This window comes from Rhinoderma darwinii, assembly GCF_050947455.1.
Source record: "Rhinoderma darwinii isolate aRhiDar2 chromosome 5 unlocalized genomic scaffold, aRhiDar2.hap1 SUPER_5_unloc_28, whole genome shotgun sequence".
NCBI classification, from domain to species: domain Eukaryota; kingdom Metazoa; phylum Chordata; class Amphibia; order Anura; family Rhinodermatidae; genus Rhinoderma; species Rhinoderma darwinii.
Window position 1 is genome coordinate 513,638 of NW_027461785.1, and position 23,750 is coordinate 537,387.

At 45.5% G+C, this 23,750-nt stretch overlaps 7 non-coding genes and 2 pseudogenes across 7 annotated transcripts; all 9 read left to right on the plus strand.

Annotated features, from left to right (window-relative positions):
* Nucleotides 1–1,260: 1,260 nt before the first annotated feature.
* On the plus strand, nt 1,261–1,451 carry LOC142689321 (U2 spliceosomal RNA). Its single transcript, XR_012858223.1, has one exon. It is a non-coding gene; the product is annotated as a U2 spliceosomal RNA (small nuclear RNA).
* Nucleotides 1,452–2,741: 1,290 nt separating this feature from the next.
* Nucleotides 2,742–2,811, plus strand: LOC142689297 (U2 spliceosomal RNA; annotated as a pseudogene).
* Nucleotides 2,812–3,598: 787 nt separating this feature from the next.
* Nucleotides 3,599–3,783, plus strand: LOC142689179 (U2 spliceosomal RNA). Its single transcript, XR_012858158.1, has one exon. It is a non-coding gene; the product is annotated as a U2 spliceosomal RNA (small nuclear RNA).
* Nucleotides 3,784–5,071: 1,288 nt separating this feature from the next.
* On the plus strand, nt 5,072–5,262 carry LOC142689322 (U2 spliceosomal RNA). Its single transcript, XR_012858224.1, has one exon. It is a non-coding gene; the product is annotated as a U2 spliceosomal RNA (small nuclear RNA).
* A 1,292-nt stretch (nt 5,263–6,554) lies between these two features.
* LOC142689323 (U2 spliceosomal RNA) lies at nt 6,555–6,745 on the plus strand. The gene has a single exon (XR_012858225.1). It is a non-coding gene; the product is annotated as a U2 spliceosomal RNA (small nuclear RNA).
* A 6,869-nt stretch (nt 6,746–13,614) lies between these two features.
* On the plus strand, nt 13,615–13,789 carry LOC142689137 (U2 spliceosomal RNA; annotated as a pseudogene).
* Nucleotides 13,790–15,077: 1,288 nt separating this feature from the next.
* Nucleotides 15,078–15,268, plus strand: LOC142689324 (U2 spliceosomal RNA). The gene has a single exon (XR_012858226.1). It is a non-coding gene; the product is annotated as a U2 spliceosomal RNA (small nuclear RNA).
* Nucleotides 15,269–16,556: 1,288 nt separating this feature from the next.
* Nucleotides 16,557–16,747, plus strand: LOC142689034 (U2 spliceosomal RNA). The gene has a single exon (XR_012858060.1). It is a non-coding gene; the product is annotated as a U2 spliceosomal RNA (small nuclear RNA).
* Nucleotides 16,748–18,035: 1,288 nt separating this feature from the next.
* On the plus strand, nt 18,036–18,226 carry LOC142689035 (U2 spliceosomal RNA). The gene has a single exon (XR_012858061.1). It is a non-coding gene; the product is annotated as a U2 spliceosomal RNA (small nuclear RNA).
* Nucleotides 18,227–23,750: the final 5,524 nt, after the last annotated feature.

A 23,750-nucleotide genomic window follows, 5' to 3' on the forward strand; every position in this document is an offset into this window, starting at 1 on the left:
AAGTGCTATTTGTGTTTGCTATTGTTTTTGTCTTTCTGATGGGATCTCCCCTTTTAATCCCATTATTTCAACACCTGTTGGACAATGCATTTGTACAGTCATGTGTGATAATGAGCTCATTTATTAAATGCAATTAATGAATACATTGCCACCTCTTGTTGTGTGTGTGTGTGTGTGTGTGTGTGTGTCTTCTGTGTTTCTGTGTTTCCGGCATTTCACATTGGAACAGCTCATTCACCTTCCTTGTCTTCTCTCCGCCCTCCCTCCTAGGTAAGTTAAAGAGCTGCACCTGAGCCAGCCACTGATTGATGCAGCACCACAGTCAAATAGTGGAGTGGAGTGGAGTAGGGGAACAGCAAACAGCCATTAAAGCAGCCAGCCGCCTACCCGCCACAATGGACCTACCTGTGTACACTAGATGGATGTGATGGAATGTACTGTCGTCCCTACATTTCAAGAAGAAGTAAGAATTGCAGTTGCAACAAACCCTTGCTTGCCTACAAAGAGAGCAGCAATTTGGATTTGTTACTTTGTTACCTGGAAGAATAACAAACTGTGCAAGGATGGAGGTTGTAGGAGCAAGGAGAAGTTGTCTGTAAAGTTGGTGGATGCTTATTTTCCATTTTGCAGTCCCTTGTCTCCCTCTTGTGGCCTCCTGGAGGCAAATAAATGTGCAAAAAAAAGACAGCCTGGCGGCCGGCTGTTGCAGTGTTGCCCTCTCAGGCAACACTGAGTGACTGACTGAGCCTCACCGTCTTATATAAAGTTCAGACGGAACTTTGCACGTGTCATAGTGGAGCCCTCAGGATTCCAGAGCCAGCTTTCTGACATCATAATGGGGCCTCAGAGATAGATAAAAGCCTGGGCCCAGGCAGTGTTGGTCAGTGCTGCTCAGCAGGCAGCACTGGACTGGATTAAAGCTGATACAAGGTGTGAAGGAACAAGGGGTGGCTGTGGGCATGCACTTGCTGCCGCTGCCAGTGTTTATCTGCATGGCAGGAGGGCATTTGGGCGTTGCCAGGAAGGCGTTTTTATGTAGATTCCTCCTCTTTCAGCACTGCATTGTGGTGCAAGCAAAAGAAGCAAATCCTGTGTAGCTTCCTCTCCGGCCTTTATTCACCTCCCTCCCGCTTAGTAGCTGTAAATGTGTGTGAGCCTGCAGGGCCCCATGGAATTGCCTAGGAGTAGGCTGAATCAATCGCTGCAAGGGGTGAACAGCAGTATGGGACAGGCTCGGGCAAGGCAAGGGCCGCTCGGGTTATCGCTTCTCGGCCTTTTGGCTAAGATCAAGTGTAGTATCTGTTCTTATCAGTTTAATATCTGATACGTCCCCTATCTGGGGACCATATATTAAATGGATTTTTAGAACAGGGAGATGGAAATAGAGCTTGCTCTGTCCACTCCACGCATTGACCTGGTATTGCAGTATTTCCAGGACCGGTGCACCCTTCCCTTATGTGTTGACTAAAATCAGATTCCAAAAGTGCTATTTGTGTTTGCTATTGTTTTTGTCTTTCTGATGGGATCTCCCCTTTTAATCCCATTATTTCAACACCTGTTGGACAATGCATTTGTACAGTCATGTGTGATAATGAGCTCATTTATTAAATGCAATTAATGAATACATTGCCACCTCTTGTTGTGTGTGTGTGTGTGTGTGTGTGTGTGTCTTCTGTGTTTCTGTGTTTCCGGCATTTCACATTGGAACAGCTCATTCACCTTCCTTGTCTTCTCTCCGCCCTCCCTCCTAGGTAAGTTAAAGAGCTGCACCTGAGCCAGCCACTGATTGATGCAGCACCACAGTCAAATAGTGGAGTGGAGTGGAGTAGGGGAACAGCAAACAGCCATTAAAGCAGCCAGCCGCCTACCCGCCACAATGGACCTACCTGTGTACACTAGATGGATGTGATGGAATGTACTGTCGTCCCTACATTTCAAGAAGAAGTAAGAATTGCAGTTGCAACAAACCCTTGCTTGCCTACAAAGAGAGCAGCAATTTGGATTTGTTACTTTGTTACCTGGAAGAATAACAAACTGTGCAAGGATGGAGGTTGTAGGAGCAAGGAGAAGTTGTCTGTAAAGTTGGTGGATGCTTATTTTCCATTTTGCAGTCCCTTGTCTCCCTCTTGTGGCCTCCTGGAGGCAAATAAATGTGCAAAAAAAAGACAGCCTGGCGGCCGGCTGTTGCAGTGTTGCCCTCTCAGGCAACACTGAGTGACTGACTGAGCCTCACCGTCTTATATAAAGTTCAGACGGAACTTTGCACGTGTCATAGTGGAGCCCTCAGGATTCCAGAGCCAGCTTTCTGACATCATAATGGGGCCTCAGAGATAGATAAAAGCCTGGGCCCAGGCAGTGTTGGTCAGTGCTGCTCAGCAGGCAGCACTGGACTGGATTAAAGCTGATACAAGGTGTGAAGGAACAAGGGGTGGCTGTGGGCATGCACTTGCTGCCGCTGCCAGTGTTTATCTGCATGGCAGGAGGGCATTTGGGCGTTGCCAGGAAGGCGTTTTTATGTAGATTCCTCCTCTTTCAGCACTGCATTGTGGTGCAAGCAAAAGAAGCAAATCCTGTGTAGCTTCCTCTCCGGCCTTTATTCACCTCCCTCCCGCTTAGTAGCTGTAAATGTGTGTGAGCCTGCAGGGCCCCATGGAATTGCCTAGGAGTAGGCTGAATCAATCGCTGCAAGGGGTGAACAGCAGTATGGGACAGGCTCGGGCAAGGCAAGGGCCGCTCGGGTTATTGCTTCTCGGCCTTTTGGCTAAGATCAAGTGTAGTACCTGCTCAAGCTGAGGTTAGTAATCATCCCTGCCGGTGGTACGTGGGCCATCGTAGGGGGATGACAGAACGCCGAGGTGAGGGCAGGGAACCACAACGGTCATCGCTCTGGTGTACGCATTTGGTTTAAAGGTACCATTTGTAGGTGACCAGGCGACCGCCGGATCGAGGTCATTAGGCCGGGTAGTTTGGAAGCCCGAGTTGCTATGTGCCCCAGGGCTGGTGACCCTGGGGTGCCCTAACTCACTGGGGGTGGGATCCCACTGAGTGAAGGCACACTTGCACGCACTCTCTTTCACGCTATATGAGCACACACCTTTATTCTCCCGGCCTTCTGGCTGGGAGATGAGGAATTTTTTATACCTGGCGGATGTCCAGGCTGTATCACAGCGCACATCCACTTATTTAATTTTGTTTTTCACTGTGTGTTTGTCACGTTTGTCACAAGGATTTTGGGATGCGGTGCCCTTTTGGGACCCTCCTGAGGTCTAGGGGGAAAATGTGTGGCCTTCTGGTTCCTTTTTCCCCTGCAACCCGGCCTCCCTTCTTCGGAGGGGAGGTGCAACTAGGATGCAGGCTCCTAGGTGGACACTGGGGTGGCAGCCCAGGTAGAAGCCTAGGAGTGTGTTTGGGTCTCCCTAAGCTTCGGCGAGGGGGGACCATCGATCCTTGATCCTCTAGGCCTATGGTTTGGAGGGTCAGGGAATGGTTATGCGGGGCCTCTCTCTTTTAAGAGAAGGGCTGCGATAGACCGCATCCTTGTGCACTTTTTGTGTGGCACCTCTGCACTTTTTATGCACTTGGGTGATAGAAAGCACGACTCGGGCTTTCAATAAAAAAAAAAAAAAAAAATCTGTTCTTATCAGTTTAATATCTGATACGTCCCCTATCTGGGGACCATATATTAAATGGATTTTTAGAACAGGGAGATGGAAATAGAGCTTGCTCTGTCCACTCCACGCATTGACCTGGTATTGCAGTATTTCCAGGACCGGTGCACCCTTCCCTTATGTGTTGACTAAAATCAGATTCCAAAAGTGCTATTTGTGTTTGCTATTGTTTTTGTCTTTCTGATGGGATCTCCCCTTTTAATCCCATTATTTCAACACCTGTTGGACAATGCATTTGTACAGTCATGTGTGATAATGAGCTCATTTATTAAATGCAATTAATGAATACATTGCCACCTCTTGTTGTGTGTGTGTGTGTGTGTGTGTGTGTCTTCTGTGTTTCTGTGTTTCCGGCATTTCACATTGGAACAGCTCATTCACCTTCCTTGTCTTCTCTCCGCCCTCCCTCCTAGGTAAGTTAAAGAGCTGCACCTGAGCCAGCCACTGATTGATGCAGCACCACAGTCAAATAGTGGAGTGGAGTGGAGTAGGGGAACAGCAAACAGCCATTAAAGCAGCCAGCCGCCTACCCGCCACAATGGACCTACCTGTGTACACTAGATGGATGTGATGGAATGTACTGTCGTCCCTACATTTCAAGAAGAAGTAAGAATTGCAGTTGCAACAAACCCTTGCTTGCCTACAAAGAGAGCAGCAATTTGGATTTGTTACTTTGTTACCTGGAAGAATAACAAACTGTGCAAGGATGGAGGTTGTAGGAGCAAGGAGAAGTTGTCTGTAAAGTTGGTGGATGCTTATTTTCCATTTTGCAGTCCCTTGTCTCCCTCTTGTGGCCTCCTGGAGGCAAATAAATGTGCAAAAAAAAGACAGCCTGGCGGCCGGCTGTTGCAGTGTTGCCCTCTCAGGCAACACTGAGTGACTGACTGAGCCTCACCGTCTTATATAAAGTTCAGACGGAACTTTGCACGTGTCATAGTGGAGCCCTCAGGATTCCAGAGCCAGCTTTCTGACATCATAATGGGGCCTCAGAGATAGATAAAAGCCTGGGCCCAGGCAGTGTTGGTCAGTGCTGCTCAGCAGGCAGCACTGGACTGGATTAAAGCTGATACAAGGTGTGAAGGAACAAGGGGTGGCTGTGGGCATGCACTTGCTGCCGCTGCCAGTGTTTATCTGCATGGCAGGAGGGCATTTGGGCGTTGCCAGGAAGGCGTTTTTATGTAGATTCCTCCTCTTTCAGCACTGCATTGTGGTGCAAGCAAAAGAAGCAAATCCTGTGTAGCTTCCTCTCCGGCCTTTATTCACCTCCCTCCCGCTTAGTAGCTGTAAATGTGTGTGAGCCTGCAGGGCCCCATGGAATTGCCTAGGAGTAGGCTGAATCAATCGCTGCAAGGGGTGAACAGCAGTATGGGACAGGCTCGGGCAAGGCAAGGGCCGCTCGGGTTATCGCTTCTCGGCCTTTTGGCTAAGATCAAGTGTAGTATCTGTTCTTATCAGTTTAATATCTGATACGTCCCCTATCTGGGGACCATATATTAAATGGATTTTTAGAACAGGGAGATGGAAATAGAGCTTGCTCTGTCCACTCCACGCATTGACCTGGTATTGCAGTATTTCCAGGACCGGTGCACCCTTCCCTTATGTGTTGACTAAAATCAGATTCCAAAAGTGCTATTTGTGTTTGCTATTGTTTTTGTCTTTCTGATGGGATCTCCCCTTTTAATCCCATTATTTCAACACCTGTTGGACAATGCATTTGTACAGTCATGTGTGATAATGAGCTCATTTATTAAATGCAATTAATGAATACATTGCCACCTCTTGTTGTGTGTGTGTGTGTGTGTGTGTGTGTGTGTCTTCTGTGTTTCTGTGTTTCCGGCATTTCACATTGGAACAGCTCATTCACCTTCCTTGTCTTCTCTCCGCCCTCCCTCCTAGGTAAGTTAAAGAGCTGCACCTGAGCCAGCCACTGATTGATGCAGCACCACAGTCAAATAGTGGAGTGGAGTGGAGTAGGGGAACAGCAAACAGCCATTAAAGCAGCCAGCCGCCTACCCGCCACAATGGACCTACCTGTGTACACTAGATGGATGTGATGGAATGTACTGTCGTCCCTACATTTCAAGAAGAAGTAAGAATTGCAGTTGCAACAAACCCTTGCTTGCCTACAAAGAGAGCAGCAATTTGGATTTGTTACTTTGTTACCTGGAAGAATAACAAACTGTGCAAGGATGGAGGTTGTAGGAGCAAGGAGAAGTTGTCTGTAAAGTTGGTGGATGCTTATTTTCCATTTTGCAGTCCCTTGTCTCCCTCTTGTGGCCTCCTGGAGGCAAATAAATGTGCAAAAAAAAGACAGCCTGGCGGCCGGCTGTTGCAGTGTTGCCCTCTCAGGCAACACTGAGTGACTGACTGAGCCTCACCGTCTTATATAAAGTTCAGACGGAACTTTGCACGTGTCATAGTGGAGCCCTCAGGATTCCAGAGCCAGCTTTCTGACATCATAATGGGGCCTCAGAGATAGATAAAAGCCTGGGCCCAGGCAGTGTTGGTCAGTGCTGCTCAGCAGGCAGCACTGGACTGGATTAAAGCTGATACAAGGTGTGAAGGAACAAGGGGTGGCTGTGGGCATGCACTTGCTGCCGCTGCCAGTGTTTATCTGCATGGCAGGAGGGCATTTGGGCGTTGCCAGGAAGGCGTTTTTATGTAGATTCCTCCTCTTTCAGCACTGCATTGTGGTGCAAGCAAAAGAAGCAAATCCTGTGTAGCTTCCTCTCCGGCCTTTATTCACCTCCCTCCCGCTTAGTAGCTGTAAATGTGTGTGAGCCTGCAGGGCCCCATGGAATTGCCTAGGAGTAGGCTGAATCAATCGCTGCAAGGGGTGAACAGCAGTATGGGACAGGCTCGGGCAAGGCAAGGGCCGCTCGGGTTATCGCTTCTCGGCCTTTTGGCTAAGATCAAGTGTAGTATCTGTTCTTATCAGTTTAATATCTGATACGTCCCCTATCTGGGGACCATATATTAAATGGATTTTTAGAACAGGGAGATGGAAATAGAGCTTGCTCTGTCCACTCCACGCATTGACCTGGTATTGCAGTATTTCCAGGACCGGTGCACCCTTCCCTTATGTGTTGACTAAAATCAGATTCCAAAAGTGCTATTTGTGTTTGCTATTGTTTTTGTCTTTCTGATGGGATCTCCCCTTTTAATCCCATTATTTCAACACCTGTTGGACAATGCATTTGTACAGTCATGTGTGATAATGAGCTCATTTATTAAATGCAATTAATGAATACATTGCCACCTCTTGTTGTGTGTGTGTGTGTGTGTGTGTGTGTCTTCTGTGTTTCTGTGTTTCCGGCATTTCACATTGGAACAGCTCATTCACCTTCCTTGTCTTCTCTCCGCCCTCCCTCCTAGGTAAGTTAAAGAGCTGCACCTGAGCCAGCCACTGATTGATGCAGCACCACAGTCAAATAGTGGAGTGGAGTGGAGTAGGGGAACAGCAAACAGCCATTAAAGCAGCCAGCCGCCTACCCGCCACAATGGACCTACCTGTGTACACTAGATGGATGTGATGGAATGTACTGTCGTCCCTACATTTCAAGAAGAAGTAAGAATTGCAGTTGCAACAAACCCTTGCTTGCCTACAAAGAGAGCAGCAATTTGGATTTGTTACTTTGTTACCTGGAAGAATAACAAACTGTGCAAGGATGGAGGTTGTAGGAGCAAGGAGAAGTTGTCTGTAAAGTTGGTGGATGCTTATTTTCCATTTTGCAGTCCCTTGTCTCCCTCTTGTGGCCTCCTGGAGGCAAATAAATGTGCAAAAAAAAGACAGCCTGGCGGCCGGCTGTTGCAGTGTTGCCCTCTCAGGCAACACTGAGTGACTGACTGAGCCTCACCGTCTTATATAAAGTTCAGACGGAACTTTGCACGTGTCATAGTGGAGCCCTCAGGATTCCAGAGCCAGCTTTCTGACATCATAATGGGGCCTCAGAGATAGATAAAAGCCTGGGCCCAGGCAGTGTTGGTCAGTGCTGCTCAGCAGGCAGCACTGGACTGGATTAAAGCTGATACAAGGTGTGAAGGAACAAGGGGTGGCTGTGGGCATGCACTTGCTGCCGCTGCCAGTGTTTATCTGCATGGCAGGAGGGCATTTGGGCGTTGCCAGGAAGGCGTTTTTATGTAGATTCCTCCTCTTTCAGCACTGCATTGTGGTGCAAGCAAAAGAAGCAAATCCTGTGTAGCTTCCTCTCCGGCCTTTATTCACCTCCCTCCCGCTTAGTAGCTGTAAATGTGTGTGAGCCTGCAGGGCCCCATGGAATTGCCTAGGAGTAGGCTGAATCAATCGCTGCAAGGGGTGAACAGCAGTATGGGACAGGCTCGGGCAAGGCAAGGGCCGCTCGGGTTATCGCTTCTCGGCCTTTTGGCTAAGACCAAGTGTATTTATACAGGAGGTTTTGTCAGAAGGTGCCTGGGGTACCCGGCTACTTGGCCTGGGGGGATCGTCACAGGTTTATCGCCTTGACTTCACCCCCCTGCAGCTATTGGGTAGTCGGACTAGTCCTCAGGCAACGAGAAGGGATCACTAGGCGGACGGCTTGCGCCGGACGGCCTAGAAGGGCGATTCCTTGTTGCGACAAGCTGTGTTGGGACAAGCTGTGATGCCGTTCACATACGGATTCGTGACTGGGGAGACCCAGTTGCGACAATCTATCCGGATTGAGGTCGAGGAGAAACATCGCCAGCGGAGGAACCTGAAGTTCATAGTAGGGGAAATCTTGCTTGGCTTCTTCGGCCTCAGACGGGAGAATATCCTGTGTCTTAATGACCAGGAAGGCCGCGGACGATATACCATCTCCTTTTGTACCGCGGCCTGCTGCGACACCATCTGTGCAGCCCTGTCTGGTGCGGACCAGACAGATGAGCGCCTGGACGGGCTCAATTTCTCGTTCCTCTACGGCGAGGAATCCATTCCACTCGTCGTGGTGATGCATAGCCCGTTTGTCCCTGCCAGGGACATCGAGATTTTCCTAGGGCGATATTGTAAAGAGATACACTTCAGCCATGAAGTAAAAAATGCAGAGGGCTTCTGGAATGGCAAACGGAAGTACTTCGTGAAGTTCTTCCAAGACCCAAGTGGCATACGAGGCTTTGTACATCCGCCAGCCAACTTTGCCATTGGGAGGAACCGGGGTTATCTCTTTTACCCCCAGATGCCCCGGTTCTGCTGGAACTGCCAGTCGTATGGACATACAAAAGACGCATGCAGTGAAGGTCATGTCATACGCTGTAACAAATGTGGAGGCCTTGGGCACGTGGCCTCCAAGTGCAGTTCCAGCACCATGTGTAACCTGTGCGGGGAGACAGGACACATGTACAAAGATTGTCCAAAGAGAACGCAGTCATTGAGGGGTGAACCCAAACCTGGGCCACCCCGACCGGGGCCAGGGCAGCAGCCTGCAACAGGTGTGGGCACTGCTGGTAATGCCCCGGGACCTACCGAAGGGTCAGGGCCAATACCCTCCACTCCACGTGTGGAGGGTGGTCCTAGGGATTCCAAGGGGGCCGAGCAGGGCTGTTCTAGCTCTGTAATGAAGGCCCCAAGCTCCAACCCGGAACCGGTCGGAAAAAAGTCTCGCCGGTCCTCGATACCCACGAAAGGGGACTGGGCAGAGATGGTGGCTGGTGAAGAGCCAAATAAGGAGTCCAGACGCAGGGGCTCCTTGCGGGATACCCCAAGCACCAGCCGCCACCGATCGGCTGGGGAGCTAGAGTCCGTCCCTCTTGTTACGCCAATAGAGGGTCGGATGCAGACGGCTTTAGATGCAGTAGGCGGAATGATGAGAAAGAAGGAAGGGACCTCACAGGCTCCTGAGCAACCCGAGATGACCAGCGATCCGGAGAGACCTGTAGCCGCACCTGAGGTAGCAGAGGCCGGAGATCGTGACGGAGATGACATCAGCCAGGAGACCGAGGAGACATCGAGTGAGGAGGACGAGGACGGAGCGCGTATGGATTTATCCAGTACGGGGAAGAGGACGAGAGAAGAGGACGTGTCCACAATTAAGAGGAAAACACTATGCCGCAGCTCGGATGAAAGCGAATTCAGGGGAAGAGTCGGGTCTAAACATCTATCCGGCTCTGACCCTGTGAACATCTTGGAGTTCGCGTCCCCGGATGCGGGGCAGCCTGACTCCCAGAGTATATCGGGGTCGGGCTCCTCAGAGGTGGACACTGACTCTCCATAAGCGATGCCTTCTAGTACCCTAAAATTCTCCTCACTGAATGTGAGGTCCCTAAAGAGCCCTGTTCGCAGGGCTGCTTTATTTTCTTTTCTTGAGACAATGGACTTTGATTTTTGCCTACTGCAGGAGTGTGGAATCCCTAACAGCATGGACTATATGGATTTAAAACAAGACTGGAAGCTGGGCCCTTCGGTGTGGTCTGGAGCCAATGACTGTCGTTCTTCAGGTGTGGGATTACTCTGCCGTGGCCGTTTTATTTCCATACAAAATGTGATTGAGATTATGCCCGGCAGAGCTGTTTTAACCCACCTACATATTAATGGACTTTTAATTCGTATTTTAAATGTGTATGCCCCTCCTGACAAACAGGAGCGGGCAGAACTTTTTAATATATTACCACTGTTTTGTGTTGGGTCTACCCCCCTGCTGGTAGGGGGTGATTTTAACTGCATAAGAGAAGGAGAGTGCCGGCAGGGGGGTGATGCAAATAGAAAAGACCTAACTACCTACCTGCTCAAAAATTTTATTGATGATTTTAAATTACGCGATTGCTGGAAGGATCTCTTGCCAGGAGACCCAGGCGCCACATGGTCGAATGGAAGAGTGAGCTCCAGAATCGATTTTATCTTTGCCTCTCATGATTTTACCCCACAAAAATGCATGCTTTTAAATAATATCTTTTCAGATCATAAACTCCTAAATGTGTCTCTGGAGCTCGAGGGAGAGCAAAAAGTAAGTAAGGGCCTCTGGAGGTTGAACGCCACACTCCTGGAGGACCCCGAAATTAAAAATGAGTTTGTGCGGACCTACCAGTGCTGGCAATTACAGAGAAAACCCCACGAGACCATGCTGCACTGGTGGGAGGGCATTAAACCAAAAATTAAATTATTTTTTATCCGAGCAGGTAGGAAGAAAGCTAGAGAAAAGAAACAGTGGTTTTATGTTCTTAATAAGCGTCTACATGTGCTTTTTAAATTGAAGGATGTTGGGTTTGATGTGGATTCTGATATTTTAAACTTAAAAGCTGAAATAAAAAAATGTCTTGATGATAAAGGTAAACAAATAATTTTTAACTCCCACGTGAAGCATCTAGAAGAAGACGAGAAGTGCTCCCGATTCTTTTTTAAAAAGGTAAATGACAAAAGAGACGCTATTTTAAACCTAGAAGGGGAGACTTCCGTGGGAGGAATGTTAAATGCAGCTTTTAATTTTTACCAACTCCTTTTTAGTAAAAAAGCCATTGATGAATCCTTTTTAAATCATGCTCTTAACTCCCTTGATTTTAAGTTAGATACTTTGGACCAGGAGGTTTTATCCCGGGATCTTAATTTAGAGGAACTTTTATTTGTTTTTAAAAGTTTTTCAGCGGGAAAGGCCCCTGGGGAGGATGGGTTGCCTATTGAATTTTATCTAACTTTTTGGGATGTTTTAAAAGAGGATATGATTTTACTATATAAAGAGGCTTTTATTGTAAAAGAGCTGCCCCCTTCTTGGAGAAGGGGGATTGTGTCCCTAATTTTTAAAAAGAAGGGTGGGAAGGACCAGCTCAAAAATTGGCGCCCGATTACGCTTTTAAATGTAGATTATAAAATTTTAGCCAAACTGATAGCGGTCCGTTTTAAACCTTTTATCAGTAAATTAATCCACCCAAATCAGGTCTGTGGGGTACCTGGTAGATCTATCACTGAGTCCCTTAATATTTTAAGAGATGTTATTTGGTATTTTAAAGATCGAGGCCAAAACCTTGCTATTTTATCCCTTGACTTTGAAAAGGCCTTTGATAGAGTGTCCCATGAGTTCCTTTTTATGGTTCTTAAAAAAATGGCGGTGCCTGATTTTATTATAAGTCGTGTGATGCTTTTATATCGGTCCTGTTTTAGTGAGATTTCTATAAATGGATTTTTAACTAGTGGTGTTCCTCTTTTATCTGGAGTCAAGCAAGGGTGCCCATTGTCTCCCCTACTATTTATTTGCGCAATGGAGCCCCTTTTAGCCATGCTCAGGAACGATAAAGTTATTAGAGGCGCCCCAATACCTGGTGGGAGGGGCAACCAAGTAAAGGTATTAAGCTACATGGATGATGTGACAATTCTGTGCCCCGATTCATCATCCATGAGGAGGGCGCTGAGGAACACCACCTTTTTCTGCGAGGCTTCTGGTTTTAAACTTAACATTGATAAATGTGACTGTTTTAATATAGGAGGCTGGGATTCCTCCCTGACCCCAGGAGTCAGAATGCAGAAGGACCAGATTAAAATTTTAGGGATTGTTTTTAATCAGGCGAACAATGGGACCTCTAACTGGGACTCAGTGATAGCAAAAATAGAGAAGAAGGTTTTAATGTGGAATCTTAGGAGCCTCACGATGGAGGGGAAAATTTTAATCATAAAAATGATTTTAATCCCAATAATGCTCTATGTGGCCATGGTTTTCCCTCCATCCATTTTATATATTAAAAAGCTAACACGCATTTGTTTTATGTTTCTGTGGGGCTCCAAGATGGAAAAATTAAAACGTGATTTTATGTATAAAGGTAAAGACAATGGCGGGAGAAATGTTCCTAACCTTTTTACATTTTTTTATATCAAATATTTCTGCTTCTGTTTTAAAATGTTTAAATCCGATGGCATTTTTAGCTGCTTTTTAAAATACGCAGCGGGCATGGTTTTTAAACGTTGGGTTCGTATCTCCTTAAATTCTCCTGTGCTTCTGTGTCCCCCAAAACACTATGTGGTGCTAGAAAAGACTGTTAGGCTCCTGAGCCTCCAAGAATTGGAGCCTGACATATTGGGGGACCAGAGGAAGGTGTCAGTGGCGTGCAGACACGGAGAAGAGACAGTGGCAGTGTCCAATTTCTCGCAGGCAAGGTCCAAGCAAGTGTGGCGAAATGTGTATGGAAAATATCTTGCAAATGTGCATAAGGACCTTGCCTGGGCAATCGTCCACCAGTGCCTCCCTACACGTGCATTCCAACATAGGAGAGGACTGGTGGCGAGAGCCAAGTGCCCACGAGATAGGTGCGGGAATGACGAAACAGTAATGCACTTGTTCTGGAACTGCCACTATGCACAGGAGGTATGGAGAAAAGCAGGCCTTTTACTAAAATGGATCTGTGGTCTTAAAGATTTTAAGTACGAATACGTTTTTTATGGCCTTTTTACCTGCCCATCATTCAGACAGCAGATGATCTGCTGGATGATTATTAATTGTTTTAAAAATGCCATCTGGAAGGTTAGGAACATTCTTCTTTTTAAACGTGATTTTATTGACATTACAGACTGTGTCAAGATTGCGCTAAGTGAGCTGTATGTCTACTACCTCAGAGACAAAAAAAATCTAGGAGCAAAAGAGGCGGCATCCATGTGGTGTCTGTCTCTGTGGAACACGATTACCATGTAAATAATTTATGTATTTGTAATTGTGATTTTACTGCTTGTTTTATCCTGCCATTGTCATATTTTTAAAGAAACCTTCTTCTCGTTAAAAATGTATTGCTTTTATCATTTTAATGAAATGTATGAAAATAAACATTTTATTACTGAATTTAATTTTACAAAAAGGTTTTAATGAAATGAATTATAAAAACTTTTTGTTACTGAATTTTATTAAAGAAAAATGTACAAACAAATAATTTATTACAGAATTGTATTACACCAAAAATTATTTTATGAAATGTACAACAAGCATTTTATTACTGAATTTTATTCTATGAAAATGTATTCTCTGTATATATATATGTGCCAATAAAATTTTGTTGAAACCTTATCTGTTCTTATCAGTTTAATATCTGATACGTCCCCTATCTGGGGACCATATATTAAATGGATTTTTAGAACAGGGAGATGGAAATAGAGCTTGCTCTGTCCACTCCACGCATTGACCTGGTATTGCAGTATTTCCAGGACCGGTGCACCCTTCCCTTATGTGTTGACTAAAATCAGATTCCAAAAGTGCTATTTGTGTTTGCTATTGTTTTTGTCTTTCTGATGGGATCTCCCCTTTTAATCCCATTATTTCAACACCTGTTGGACAATGCATTTGTACAGTCATGTGTGATAATGAGCTCATTTATTAAATGCAATTAATGAATACATTGCCACCTCTTGTTGTGTGTGTGTGTGTGTGTGTGTGTGTCTTCTGTGTTTCTGTGTTTCCGGCATTTCACATTGGAACAGCTCATTCACCTTCCTTGTCTTCTCTCCGCCCTCCCTCCTAGGTAAGTTAAAGAGCTGCACCTGAGCCAGCCACTGATTGATGCAGCACCACAGTCAAATAGTGGAGTGGAGTGGAGTAGGGGAACAGCAAACAGCCATTAAAGCAGCCAGCCGCCTACCCGCCACAATGGACCTACCTGTGTACACTAGATGGATGTGATGGAATGTACTGTCGTCCCTACATTTCAAGAAGAAGTAAGAATTGCAGTTGCAACAAACCCTTGCTTGCCTACAAAGAGAGCAGCAATTTGGATTTGTTACTTTGTTACCTGGAAGAATAACAAACTGTGCAAGGATGGAGGTTGTAGGAGCAAGGAGAAGTTGTCTGTAAAGTTGGTGGATGCTTATTTTCCATTTTGCAGTCCCTTGTCTCCCTCTTGTGGCCTCCTGGAGGCAAATAAATGTGCAAAAAAAAGACAGCCTGGCGGCCGGCTGTTGCAGTGTTGCCCTCTCAGGCAACACTGAGTGACTGACTGAGCCTCACCGTCTTATATAAAGTTCAGACGGAACTTTGCACGTGTCATAGTGGAGCCCTCAGGATTCCAGAGCCAGCTTTCTGACATCATAATGGGGCCTCAGAGATAGATAAAAGCCTGGGCCCAGGCAGTGTTGGTCAGTGCTGCTCAGCAGGCAGCACTGGACTGGATTAAAGCTGATACAAGGTGTGAAGGAACAAGGGGTGGCTGTGGGCATGCACTTGCTGCCGCTGCCAGTGTTTATCTGCATGGCAGGAGGGCATTTGGGCGTTGCCAGGAAGGCGTTTTTATGTAGATTCCTCCTCTTTCAGCACTGCATTGTGGTGCAAGCAAAAGAAGCAAATCCTGTGTAGCTTCCTCTCCGGCCTTTATTCACCTCCCTCCCGCTTAGTAGCTGTAAATGTGTGTGAGCCTGCAGGGCCCCATGGAATTGCCTAGGAGTAGGCTGAATCAATCGCTGCAAGGGGTGAACAGCAGTATGGGACAGGCTCGGGCAAGGCAAGGGCCGCTCGGGTTATCGCTTCTCGGCCTTTTGGCTAAGATCAAGTGTAGTATCTGTTCTTATCAGTTTAATATCTGATACGTCCCCTATCTGGGGACCATATATTAAATGGATTTTTAGAACAGGGAGATGGAAATAGAGCTTGCTCTGTCCACTCCACGCATTGACCTGGTATTGCAGTATTTCCAGGACCGGTGCACCCTTCCCTTATGTGTTGACTAAAATCAGATTCCAAAAGTGCTATTTGTGTTTGCTATTGTTTTTGTCTTTCTGATGGGATCTCCCCTTTTAATCCCATTATTTCAACACCTGTTGGACAATGCATTTGTACAGTCATGTGTGATAATGAGCTCATTTATTAAATGCAATTAATGAATACATTGCCACCTCTTGTTGTGTGTGTGTGTGTGTGTGTGTGTGTCTTCTGTGTTTCTGTGTTTCCGGCATTTCACATTGGAACAGCTCATTCACCTTCCTTGTCTTCTCTCCGCCCTCCCTCCTAGGTAAGTTAAAGAGCTGCACCTGAGCCAGCCACTGATTGATGCAGCACCACAGTCAAATAGTGGAGTGGAGTGGAGTAGGGGAACAGCAAACAGCCATTAAAGCAGCCAGCCGCCTACCCGCCACAATGGACCTACCTGTGTACACTAGATGGATGTGATGGAATGTACTGTCGTCCCTACATTTCAAGAAGAAGTAAGAATTGCAGTTGCAACAAACCCTTGCTTGCCTACAAAGAGAGCAGCAATTTGGATTTGTTACTTTGTTACCTGGAAGAATAACAAACTGTGCAAGGATGGAGGTTGTAGGAGCAAGGAGAAGTTGTCTGTAAAGTTGGTGGATGCTTATTTTCCATTTTGCAGTCCCTTGTCTCCCTCTTGTGGCCTCCTGGAGGCAAATAAATGTGCAAAAAAAAGACAGCCTGGCGGCCGGCTGTTGCAGTGTTGCCCTCTCAGGCAACACTGAGTGACTGACTGAGCCTCACCGTCTTATATAAAGTTCAGACGGAACTTTGCACGTGTCATAGTGGAGCCCTCAGGATTCCAGAGCCAGCTTTCTGACATCATAATGGGGCCTCAGAGATAGATAAAAGCCTGGGCCCAGGCAGTGTTGGTCAGTGCTGCTCAGCAGGCAGCACTGGACTGGATTAAAGCTGATACAAGGTGTGAAGGAACAAGGGGTGGCTGTGGGCATGCACTTGCTGCCGCTGCCAGTGTTTATCTGCATGGCAGGAGGGCATTTGGGCGTTGCCAGGAAGGCGTTTTTATGTAGATTCCTCCTCTTTCAGCACTGCATTGTGGTGCAAGCAAAAGAAGCAAATCCTGTGTAGCTTCCTCTCCGGCCTTTATTCACCTCCCTCCCGCTTAGTAGCTGTAAATGTGTGTGAGCCTGCAGGGCCCCATGGAATTGCCTAGGAGTAGGCTGAATCAATCGCTGCAAGGGGTGAACAGCAGTATGGGACAGGCTCGGGCAAGGCAAGGGCCGCTCGGGTTATCGCTTCTCGGCCTTTTGGCTAAGATCAAGTGTAGTATCTGTTCTTATCAGTTTAATATCTGATACGTCCCCTATCTGGGGACCATATATTAAATGGATTTTTAGAACAGGGAGATGGAAATAGAGCTTGCTCTGTCCACTCCACGCATTGACCTGGTATTGCAGTATTTCCAGGACCGGTGCACCCTTCCCTTATGTGTTGACTAAAATCAGATTCCAAAAGTGCTATTTGTGTTTGCTATTGTTTTTGTCTTTCTGATGGGATCTCCCCTTTTAATCCCATTATTTCAACACCTGTTGGACAATGCATTTGTACAGTCATGTGTGATAATGAGCTCATTTATTAAATGCAATTAATGAATACATTGCCACCTCTTGTTGTGTGTGTGTGTGTGTGTGTGTGTGTCTTCTGTGTTTCTGTGTTTCCGGCATTTCACATTGGAACAGCTCATTCACCTTCCTTGTCTTCTCTCCGCCCTCCCTCCTAGGTAAGTTAAAGAGCTGCACCTGAGCCAGCCACTGATTGATGCAGCACCACAGTCAAATAGTGGAGTGGAGTGGAGTAGGGGAACAGCAAACAGCCATTAAAGCAGCCAGCCGCCTACCCGCCACAATGGACCTACCTGTGTACACTAGATGGATGTGATGGAATGTACTGTCGTCCCTACATTTCAAGAAGAAGTAAGAATTGCAGTTGCAACAAACCCTTGCTTGCCTACAAAGAGAGCAGCAATTTGGATTTGTTACTTTGTTACCTGGAAGAATAACAAACTGTGCAAGGATGGAGGTTGTAGGAGCAAGGAGAAGTTGTCTGTAAAGTTGGTGGATGCTTATTTTCCATTTTGCAGTCCCTTGTCTCCCTCTTGTGGCCTCCTGGAGGCAAATAAATGTGCAAAAAAAAGACAGCCTGGCGGCCGGCTGTTGCAGTGTTGCCCTCTCAGGCAACACTGAGTGACTGACTGAGCCTCACCGTCTTATATAAAGTTCAGACGGAACTTTGCACGTGTCATAGTGGAGCCCTCAGGATTCCAGAGCCAGCTTTCTGACATCATAATGGGGCCTCAGAGATAGATAAAAGCCTGGGCCCAGGCAGTGTTGGTCAGTGCTGCTCAGCAGGCAGCACTGGACTGGATTAAAGCTGATACAAGGTGTGAAGGAACAAGGGGTGGCTGTGGGCATGCACTTGCTGCCGCTGCCAGTGTTTATCTGCATGGCAGGAGGGCATTTGGGCGTTGCCAGGAAGGCGTTTTTATGTAGATTCCTCCTCTTTCAGCACTGCATTGTGGTGCAAGCAAAAGAAGCAAATCCTGTGTAGCTTCCTCTCCGGCCTTTATTCACCTCCCTCCCGCTTAGTAGCTGTAAATGTGTGTGAGCCTGCAGGGCCCCATGGAATTGCCTAGGAGTAGGCTGAATCAATCGCTGCAAGGGGTGAACAGCAGTATGGGACAGGCTCGGGCAAGGCAAGGGCCGCTCGGGTTATCGCTTCTCGGCCTTTTGGCTAAGATCAAGTGTAGTATCTGTTCTTATCAGTTTAATATCTGATACGTCCCCTATCTGGGGACCATATATTAAATGGATTTTTAGAACAGGGAGATGGAAATAGAGCTTGCTCTGTCCACTCCACGCATTGACCTGGTATTGCAGTATTTCCAGGACCGGTGCACCCTTCCCTTATGTGTTGACTAAAATCAGATTCCAAAAGTGCTATTTGTGTTTGCTATTGTTTTTGTCTTTCTGATGGGATCTCCCCTTTTAATCCCATTATTTCAACACCTGTTGGACAATGCATTTGTACAGTCATGTGTGATAATGAGCTCATTTATTAAATGCAATTAATGAATACATTGCCACCTCTTGTTGTGTGTGTGTGTGTGTGTGTGTGTGTCTTCTGTGTTTCTGTGTTTCCGGCATTTCACATTGGAACAGCTCATTCACCTTCCTTGTCTTCTCTCCGCCCTCCCTCCTAGGTAAGTTAAAGAGCTGCACCTGAGCCAGCCACTGATTGATGCAGCACCACAGTCAAATAGTGGAGTGGAGTGGAGTAGGGGAACAGCAAACAGCCATTAAAGCAGCCAGCCGCCTACCCGCCACAATGGACCTACCTGTGTACACTAGATGGATGTGATGGAATGTACTGTCGTCCCTACATTTCAAGAAGAAGTAAGAATTGCAGTTGCAACAAACCCTTGCTTGCCTACAAAGAGAGCAGCAATTTGGATTTGTTACTTTGTTACCTGGAAGAATAACAAACTGTGCAAGGATGGAGGTTGTAGGAGCAAGGAGAAGTTGTCTGTAAAGTTGGTGGATGCTTATTTTCCATTTTGCAGTCCCTTGTCTCCCTCTTGTGGCCTCCTGGAGGCAAATAAATGTGCAAAAAAAAGACAGCCTGGCGGCCGGCTGTTGCAGTGTTGCCCTCTCAGGCAACACTGAGTGACTGACTGAGCCTCACCGTCTTATATAAAGTTCAGACGGAACTTTGCACGTGTCATAGTGGAGCCCTCAGGATTCCAGAGCCAGCTTTCTGACATCATAATGGGGCCTCAGAGATAGATAAAAGCCTGGGCCCAGGCAGTGTTGGTCAGTGCTGCTCAGCAGGCAGCACTGGACTGGATTAAAGCTGATACAAGGTGTGAAGGAACAAGGGGTGGCTGTGGGCATGCACTTGCTGCCGCTGCCAGTGTTTATCTGCATGGCAGGAGGGCATTTGGGCGTTGCCAGGAAGGCGTTTTTATGTAGATTCCTCCTCTTTCAGCACTGCATTGTGGTGCAAGCAAAAGAAGCAAATCCTGTGTAGCTTCCTCTCCGGCCTTTATTCACCTCCCTCCCGCTTAGTAGCTGTAAATGTGTGTGAGCCTGCAGGGCCCCATGGAATTGCCTAGGAGTAGGCTGAATCAATCGCTGCAAGGGGTGAACAGCAGTATGGGACAGGCTCGGGCAAGGCAAGGGCCGCTCGGGTTATCGCTTCTCGGCCTTCTGGCTGAGATCAAGTGTAGTGCTGTTTATTCGTATCAGTACTGCCTTGGTCTTGGTTGGGAGGTGCTCCGGTACCCTCTCTCTCGGCCTCGGGGGATTGTCCAGGTTCGCCTGGACTTCACCCCCGTGCTGCTATTTGGGAGAGAGGCTTAGTCCGGAGCAACGAGCGGCGATCCCCCTGGCCACAGTGACCCGTGTGTCTCTGTGGTGCGATACCCATTTAGTGAGTTATCATGGCGGCAGATGATACTCTCACGTTCGAGCCGAACTTCACTCGGCTAAAAAACTCGGTACGTTTTACGTACACGGAGGAGGCTCCAGCCAATCGTGGATTGAAACACCTGATCGAAGAGGTGCTTTTGGGAGTATTTGCGATCCGGCCATTGGAGATTTTGGCAATCCAGGACTATCCTAGGCGTGGGATCTATGATGTGACCTTGCGATATGACGGTATATATTTGGATTTTGCAAATCGCTTGAAAAAGGTAGGCAGAGATCCCAGGCTTAAAGGGGTCCAGATTGTGGAGCATTTTTCTTCAGATCGGAAACTCATGGTGATTAAAATGTATTCTCCTTATATAACTGAAGAAGAGATAATATTTTTTTTAAAAAATTTTTGTACTTTGGTTATTCCTAAGGGGAAGGTTATGAATGAGTTTGATGTATGGACCTCTAAATGGAAATTTTTTGTTGAACTTAAAGACGACCCAAAAGCACCTGAGGAAAAATTGGTACCCCCAGCTCGTTTTAAATTGGGCAATATTAACGGGGATATTTTTTTTAATGGCATGGAGGAATTTTGTCGAATTTGCAAAAAATATGGGCATACAAAAAATGATTGCGAGAGTACTTGCACAAATTGTGGCAGCCAAAACCATACTGTTAAAAATTGTAACAAACCAAAAAAGTGTAGTCTGTGTCAAGACACCAGTCACTTTTACATAGCTTGTCCCCACAGACAGAAACCGCAGAAGAGACCACAAATTTCTACATACCGACCCCAACGAGAGAAACAACTGGAAAACCAGCCGGCCCCCGAAGAGGAAGCAAGAATGGAGACCCAAGAAGCAAGTCACACTTTGGACATTAATACTGGTAAGTCTGTTGCCTCTCTGGATAACGAAGGATTTCAGTCTCAAATTAGGATGAAGGACCGACAAAAGGAGAGGAAGCGAATAGAGAAGCAGGGGACGGGGATGCCTTTTTCTCGAAAGGAAGGTAGAAACCCGGAGGAAGCTGTTTCTCAAGAAAAACAAGAAGATCTAGGTGCGAAAAAACGGAAGACAGGTGAGCCTCAAAATCAGGACGTACTAAGGATGACAAACCGGTACTTAGCAATACAACCTGTAGGTGAACCTGGAGCAACCAGCACTGTCCCGGAAACCCCAGAAGAGATGGCCCAGATGTCTGTTGGACAGCCTGGCGCTTCCCATTCAGGAGGCCCTATGGAAGAGACGGACTACGGGTCAAAAACACCAGAGAGAGGAAAGACGGGTTTAACGATCATTCCAAATACTCTCCTTAGTCCTCTGTGTGAGGATTTTTCGGAGGAGGCAACAGACAGCGATTCCAGTTCTACAAGCTTCTTGCACTGCGTAACTTCTAGAGGTGACCTGGAAAACTCTGACAGCTCTCAGGGGTTGGCTAGGCTGGAAGAAGAAATAAAGGTTTTAAGGGGTTGAAAATTGTGTTTTATCCCACCTTTTATATCTCATCAATGGCAGTTTTAAAAGGACTCTCCCTAAATGTAAGGGGACTCAAGTCAAAAATACGCAGAACAGTCCTTTTTAATTATTTATCCCTGCTTTCTGCTTCAGTGTTCTTTTTGCAGGAGTGTGGCATCCCTCATCGGGCAGAATATCAAAAATACGAAACAGATTGGAAATATGGAACTTCGGTATGGTCTGGTTCTAACCTATCAAAATCTGCAGGAGTGGCAATCCTTTTTAAGGGTAATATTAACATTACTTTTAAACAAGAAATTTTACCAGGCAGGATTTTATTAGTAAAGGCTTTTATAAATGGTATTAAGTGGCAGTTTTTAAATTTTTATGGATCACCAGATAAAAAAGAAAGAGAAGAAATGCTGGGAATTTTACCTCTTTTTATAACCGATTCCTGTCCCTTGGTTTTAGCTGGGGATTTTAATTGTGTTTTAAGAGGTGAAAAAAGAATTACGCAGTCCTCCAGTAGAAACTACGATAAAACTTCTGGTCTTTTAAGTAACATTGTGAGTGATTTTAAACTTACAGATGTCTTCAAAAATTGTAATAAAAAAATGTCAGATCTAGATAGCACTACTTGGAGTAACATACGATGTAGCTCAAGAATTGATTTTATTTTTTCTTCTCAGCAAATTTTACCTGTCCACTGTGAACTTTTAACAAACATGTTCTCTGACCATAAAGGCCTTTTATTTGTTCTAAATTTTGACTCTGGTTTTAGAAGAGGCTCCAGTTCATGGAAGATGAATGTAGCACTTTTAAAGGATGAAAAAATAATTGCAGATTTTATTAGGTTTTATAATAGGTGTAAGCGAAAGAGAGACCCTACAGAATCCATGACGTTATGGTGGGATAAGATGAAGAAGAAGATCAAAAATTTTTTCATAAGGTATGGAATTCAAAGAGCAAAAGAAAAAAGAGCGGTCTATGAAAAATTAAATATTCAATTGCAAACTCTTTACAAAATAAGGTCTGTGGGGGTAGAAGTGACTGAGGAGATAATACAGGTTAAAAAAGAAGCCCAAATGTTTCTGGAAGATAAAGGAAAAGAGATAATTTTTAAAGCAAAAATACAACACATGGAAGAAAACGAGAAATGCTCCAGATACTTTTTTAAAAAAAGTATACAAAAGAAGATTCATATAGATAAAATGGAAGGAGAAACCGATATTGACAACATTTTAAAAAAAACTCATATTTATTATAAAAATCTTTTTAGCGAAAAAAATGTGGATACTAATTTTATGGAGAACGTTTTAAAAGAAGTTTCATGTGTTTTAGATTTTAATGCCCAATCTGCTTTATTACAGCCCATCACCGAGAAAGAGATGCTGGATACTATAAATAGTTTTAAGTTGGGCAAGGTTCCAGGAGCTGATGGGGTACCAATCGAATTTTACAGAACTTTTTATGAGGTTTTAAAGGATGATTTTTTATCTCTCCTTTTAGAAGTTTTTAGCTCAAAGATTTTACCAGAATCCTGGAAAATGGGTGATGTATCATTACTGCACAAAAAAGGTAATAAAGAAGAGATCAAGAACTGGAGGCCGATAACTTTATTAAATTGCGACTACAAGGTAATGGCCAAGATCTGTGCAAACAGACTCAAAACTGTGATTGAGAAACTTATTCACCCCAATCAAGTCTGTGGAATTCCAGGAAGAAGTATATGGGAAAATCTTAACCTCATAAAAGATCTGATAAATGATGCAAACAGCAGGAAAAGCAACTTGGCAATTTTAATGGTAGATTTTGAAAAAGCATTTGACAGGGTCTCACACCAGTTTTTATTCAATGTTTTAGGAAAGATGGGCGTACCAGAAAATTTTATAAATTCTTTAAAAGCATTTTATAGGGACTGTCAAAGTAGAATTTTAATTAATGGTTTTAAGTCCCAGGCTGTTCCCCTCAGGTCCGGTGTGAAACAAGGTTGTCCCCTATCACCTCTACTTTTTATCTGTGCCCTTGAACCCCTTTTATGCATGATTAGGAGAGATAATGACATTTGTGGGGTAGCTCTCCCGGGTAGCAAGGGTACTGAAGCCAAGGTTGTAAGTTATATGGATGATGTTGCAATAACCTGTAAGGATAATATATCATTAAAAAAGACCTTAAAACAAATCCATTATTTCTGCTGTGCATCAGGTTTTAAAGTAAATTTTAATAAATGTGAGATTTTAAAGATTGGTGCAATAGATATGCAAGACATTGAGATTCCAATTGTAGAGAAAGTGAAGATTTTAGGTATTTATTTTAATGAATACAATAATGTAACGGAGAACTGGGAGGGGATCATGCAAAAAGTAAACCAGAAGTTATGTATATGGAGAATGAGAGATCTGACTATGGAGGGCAAAGTGCTTATTATTAAAATGGTGATCCTGCCTTTGATTTTATACTTGAGCTTAGTCTTCCCCCCTCCCACCCGTATTTTATGCAAATTGCAAAAAGCATGTTTCACTTTCTTTTGGAATTCAAAAATGGAAAAATTAAAAA